We start from the raw sequence: 6,000 nt of genomic DNA, 5'->3' as shown, positions 1-6,000 counted from the left end.
CCAAGTAAGATTGCTCTGGACTTGAAACAGAAATTTTACCTACGTCCTATCACATCCCAAATAATTATTAACCTTGTTTTTCCACTTCTTCCTCTGGCTGCTGGATCCATTCCATATTCAGGGCACAAACTGATTAGGTAATGAAGATGTGTAATCAATCACTAACCTGGCAGGGACACAAAGAAGGCACCCCAGCCAGAGCCCTGTCTAATCCCTGAGGAGAGAGGATATGCTGAGGCTGGTGGCTGGCCAGAAACATTTCTCTTGAGAATGAGACAGTTTGGAATATTTTTCTCCTCATGCAGATTTTATCATCAGTTTATATTTGAATCTTTGAAGTATTACAAGAGTTACTTAGCAATAGAGTAGTACCTCTTTATCTGCAGAGGGATACGTTCCAAGACCTCAAGAAATGCCTGAAAGAGAGGATAACGCTGAACCTTATATATATTAGATGCTATGTTTTTTCCCTACCCACGCATACCTGTGATAAAGTGGAGCTTGTGAATTAGGCACAGAAGAGATTAACAACGATAATAAAATAGAGTAATTACAAGAATATATCGCAATAAAGGTTATGTAAATGTGTGAGCACTCTCTCTCTCTCTCTCAAAATATCTCACTGTACTTGTACTCACCCTTCTTCTGGTCATGCTGTAGGGTGATAACACGCCTGCGTGGTGAAGGGAAGCGGGGTGAATTACGAGCGCACTGCGTCCCAGCGTGCGGCTACTCTTGACCCTCTGACAATCAGTTAGAAGGAGAATCATCTGCTTGCAGGCTTGTTGACCACCAGTAACTGAAACGACCAAAATTGCAACTGTGGATAAGGGGGGAGGGGGGACTACTTTATTTTAGTTTCTAGATGCTTTTGTTGTTATTTTGGTTCAAATCCTGGTTTAATTTCTAGTTTTATGATCTCGTTATTAAAGCTCATGACATAATTTCTGCTTTTTCACATTTGATGAGACTTTTTTTGAGGGAAAGCGTATGATCAGTCTTTGTCAACATACCAAGAGCTCTTTAAAAAGGGTGTATTTTGGTTTCTCATATGATATTACTAGAGGGAATGGGTGGGGAGAAGGGGTATCTGATAATGCCAAATATAGTTAAAATAAAAACTATGGCCAATTTTCAGTGATTCTGTAGGCATGTTAACCAGTATACATAACCATAATGAAAATGGGATAAACCTGGGGTGGCCATCCTACTGCCCTTTTGCTTCCTGAATTCTCTCTCTCTCTCTCTTTTCCCTAATACATTTTCTGTTAATTTTTCTGGGTTTCCAGATACACATTGTATCATCTTCAAATTGCAACTGAGTTTGCTTTGTGGCTTTCTAACATCATTTTGCAGAAGGCACTCTAAGTACCGGCAGATTGTGTTCTTCGAACATAACCAGCTTTTCTATTTTTAACATTTGCTTTTAGTGTTTTTTTTTTTAATCCTGAATACCTATAGAAATCTCTTTTGCCATTGTAAGTACAAGGAAGAGAGTTGTGTGGATTTTTTTTTCATTGAATTCTCCAGCATATGATCATCCAAGTCTGTCTTCACACTCATGTGTTTCTAATTGTCTGTTTGATTGTTCACTAACGAAATGTTAATCTTGCTTCTTATTGTTTCGGATCCAATTATTCTGTTGTTCATTCAGGAATAACTATGAGTTAGTATCTTCATTATTCTTCTATCTGTTGTATTCTTCATTGTTTTCTTGTCCTATCCTTTCCTTCTGCTTTATGGGAACTTCTCAAGTTTGTCTGGTGTATCGCTGATTCTGCCCCTTATTGCTGTGGAAGAACATCAATATTCTTCTTTTCAGTTGTATTTTTAATGTCCGTGAAATTATTTCTTATCCCCCTCATTTCTAATACATTTTACCTTGTTTTGTCTTTAAACTAGCTCATGACTTTTCCTGGATTTCTTACTTGTTTCATAGAAGCCACATAAAAGAAAAATTCAGAAAATTAAACACCATTTTTTGCTTTTTCTTTTTCTCCTGGCTACACATAAATCTTAGAGGATGTTCTCTTCTGAGTTTATTTCAGTTGAAATTCTCTTTTTTTAAGCTTGATATTTTATAGTATCCATGTGCAGTTTGTGGGGGTTTGTTTTTGGCGTTGTTGTTGTTGTTGTTTGTTGTTGTTTTAATTTTCCATCCCCTTATCTAATAGTAGGAGTTTTCTTCCAGATAATTTTTTCTTTTCAGGAGCAAAATGCCTCATCTCGATTCCTTCTTCAAAAAGTCAAATCCCTATTTTGGTTTATAGTTGGGAGCAAGAAGTTTTAAACTCTGTTCCAAGTGCCTGGCAGAATTTCATCATCACCATCACAACCACCATCATCACCATCACAGCTAACAAATACATAGCATTTACCATACGCTCGGCATTGTTCCAAGAGCTTTACGTATTTCAGTCACTCAACCCTCCCCAAAGCCCTATGAGGTAGATATTATTATTGTAGCTGTTGTAGAGATGAGAAAATTGCAGAACAGGAGACTGAACAACCTTTTCAGATCACTCAGTTGGTAAGTGGTAGAGCCAGGATCCCAACCCAAGCTGTTTGGCCTCACGCTCTACTCTTACCATTACGTGTGATGGCTTGCCCTCTCTTCCTGGTTTCTTCTCCATATCGGAAGTTCATAAACTTTTTGGATCTCAGTCATCTCCTTGCATACAATGGATCTCTGGACCCTCCAGGTTTAGATTCCCTGCTTCAAACTGATCAAGTACCAAATATAGTATCTCTAGAATTTTCCACTGTGAGGGCTGTTCCTGATGTTCTTGATGGTCTCTCAAAATACACTGTCCACCTTCCCCTTACTTCCTTCTTAACTGTTGTCCAGAAACTGTGTCCCACCAGCTGAAAGACAGATTTGGGTTGAATAAGGTGGGAAGCAGCATTCTGATAACATAAAAACCACGTCATGTAACAAGGAAATTTCTGATTAACTTTCTGGGGATTACTGTTCAAGTGGACAAACAAGGTGGCAGAATTCAGTCAGGAAGTCTTGTATTCTGTCTAGTGTCTTAGTGGCTGTTTGGTACAAGTTATATTTTTCATAACTAGAAGAATAGTGGAAAAAATTGTGGCTTCAGTTTTATCGTGTTGTGAACTCATACACTGTTTCATGGGATCTCACAGGTATATTAGTAGAAAGGAACAGAAAGCATCCAGGTTTTATGGGGTGTGAAACATTTAAATATTGTATGGACTAGATATTTGTGTTCCTCCCAATTTCATACGTCCTACCTTCTGTTGTGAAGGGCCTTTGGGAGGTGATTAGGTCATAAGGACAGAGGATAGAGGTCGAGGGGTAATCTCCTTGTGAATGGGATTATGAATGAGGAAGAGGAATCTCACCAAACATAGAACTTGCCCATGCCTTGATCTTGGACTTCCCAGCCTTCAGAACTGTTAAGAAATAAATGTTTTTAAGCCACCAGTCTACAGTATTTTTGTTTTAACAGCCAAACAAACTAAAACAATTACCAATTAGACACAAAAATGAGCATTTATTTAGAAAAGGAAAGGAAACCACAACATATTGAAAATTTAAAAGCCAACAAATGCCAGTTTAATGATTATGGTTTTTCATTGTGAAGGCTGATGTTTCTGGTTAAGTAAGTCAGGCAACGCACATGATAGCTGCTCATTTATCTTGCAGCTGGAAACATTGTAGACAAGCATTTGCGTGTCTATCCTACACCAGCTAGGCACTCATAGGAGATAAAAATTACTTTGTAAGCTTTTTTCCTCCATTTGCACTGAGCAAAGGACCATATGTAGTCATAGAACCATTTTGCAACAGAACCACAGAATCATAACATTTTAGAGAGACTACTTGACTGTTTCACTGAGGTTTTATATTTCAATATAAATGAAAGATCAGAACATTAAATGCTGGCATCGAAAGGGGAAGTAGATTGCAAAATAACATTTAGTATCATAACTAGGCTGTTAGATATCAAGTAAGCTAAATATGTATTTATTGCTATAAGATGAACATCTCAGTTTAATTGTTTATATTTAGTTTTGAAAATACTCTTAATATAAACTTGTGCATTAACATGAGAATTTTAGGTTATTTCAAGCTATGACCCTTCATCACTTAAATTTATAAATACAGACCTTATAGGAATAATGTGTCCTATTTGCCATCAAAGTACATAAGGATACTATTTATGTTAATTGTAATCAATAGGATTGCGTATCAAATTTTCCAACTGAAACTAATGAATTAAAGACAGTGTTTTTATAGAGCTAACTGTCTGATTCTGCAAAACTGGTGACTTTTATAGTTCTCCTTGAGGAATGATGCTCTTTCCAAGTAAAACTTGGCAGGCAAACAAACTAAAATAAAAACAATGGTAATAAAGGCAAAGCCAGAGCCATGATTTTGGCTTTGTTTCTGCATATTACTCCACGTTAACACCTGCTCTCATTTACTTCCTATAAAAGAAAAGGAGAAAAAAAAAAAACTAGTACATGGAGAAAAGGAAAAAGTAGTAATTAGGCATGCAACACTAAAAGGGAATTAATTCAGTCCTGTCCTTCTTTGTTTCCGTTCAAGAATTTCCTTCTTGTCACCATTTCCAAAGCACTGATGGTAGGTGCAGGACAAAGGAGCGTGATAATTCAGGCAGATCTGAGTAGGTTCTTATCTCACTTTTTCTTTCCATGGAGACTACTGCCACTCTCAACTCTTTTGTAGCTAAACAGCAGAAACCAGTGCCAGTTTAAAAGAGCTTTCATTGATCTAGTAGTAGTTGGTATTTAGTAACTGACTTAAGACCGGCTTATGAAATAGCAGAAATTAATGTCCCAAGACAATGATCAAAATATCCCTTGATGAAGTTCTTGGTAACTTTAGTTCTTGAACCATTGCTTATGTATCCATATATCTATCTCTTTATTTAATATTAGTAATTAGACTAACATTTGTTGAATTTTATAAGCCTTTGTATTTTTTTCATAGAATATTTCTCTTTGATATTAATAGTAAATAATTTTGGGGGCTGCCCAGGTGGTTCAGTCAGTTAATGTCTGACTCTTGGTTTCGGCTCAGGTCATGATCTCAGGGTTGTGAGATTGAGTCCCGTGGCAGGCTCAGCGCTCAGCATGGAGTCTCCCTGAGGATTCTCTCCCTCTCCCTCTGCTTCTCACTCCACACTCTCTCTCTCAAATAAATAAATACATCTTTTAAAAAAATAGTAAATAATGTTTGGTCTGTAGAGTTTACTTTAATATCTAAGGTGCACAAAGCAACTTGCTTAACTTACTATTTTTGTGTATTATTTATCTGACATATCAAATATCTATACTTTTGTGACTTGCTTTTCTTCCCAAATGAAAATAGCTTCATTTTTAATTATAATGCATGCTTATTATAAAAGTTCAAACTATAGAAATATAAAAGATAAGGTAAGATACTCCTGAATTCCAACAACCAGGGTTATTAGTGTATTTTATTAGCAAATATAGAGTATGCATCAAATATATATACATATATATAAAGCAGTTCTATTTTTTTAAGACTTATTTATTTTAGAGGTAGGGAGGGACAGAGGGAGAGAGAGAATCCTTTTTTTAAATTTTATTTTATTATGTTGGTCACCATACATCATTAGTTTTTTTTTTAATTTTTTATTGTTATGTTAATCACCATACATTACATCATTAGTTCTTGATGTAGTGCATACATCATTAGTTTTTGATGTAGTGATCCATGATTCATTGTTTGCGTATAACACCCAATGCTCCATGCAGTATGTGCCCTCCTTAACACCCATCACCGGGCTAACCCATCCTTCCACCCCCCTCCCCTCTAAAACCCTCAGTTTGTTTCTCAGAGTCCATCGTCTCTCATGGTTCATCTGGAGAGAGAGAATCCTAAGCAGACTCCCCACTGAGCGCAGAGCCCAATGCAGGGCTTCTTGTAGGGCTCGATCTCACGACCCTGAGATCATCACCTGAGCTGGAATCGAGAGTGCGATG

The 6,000-nt window shown here is 36.9% G+C and overlaps 1 long non-coding RNA gene across 1 annotated transcript in view; it reads right to left on the bottom strand.

Annotated features, from left to right (window-relative positions):
* Window positions 1–3,366: 3,366 nt before the first annotated feature.
* LOC112810844 (uncharacterized) overlaps window positions 3,367–6,000 on the bottom strand; it is a 44,897-nt gene continuing 42,263 nt past the window's right edge. Inside the window, exon 5 of the long non-coding RNA XR_003204903.2 lies at window positions 3,367–3,417. This is a non-coding gene — a long non-coding RNA (uncharacterized lncRNA). The remainder of the gene's footprint in view (window positions 3,418–6,000) is intronic.

Source organism: Callorhinus ursinus, unplaced genomic scaffold (genome assembly GCF_003265705.2).
Source record: "Callorhinus ursinus isolate GAN/ISIS: 27379988/994484 unplaced genomic scaffold, GSC_fseal_2.0 scaffold12, whole genome shotgun sequence".
Lineage (NCBI taxonomy): Eukaryota > Metazoa > Chordata > Mammalia > Carnivora > Otariidae > Callorhinus > Callorhinus ursinus.
The sequence above is the reverse complement of the archived record's forward strand: the minus strand, read 5'-3'. Positions and strand labels throughout refer to the sequence as shown.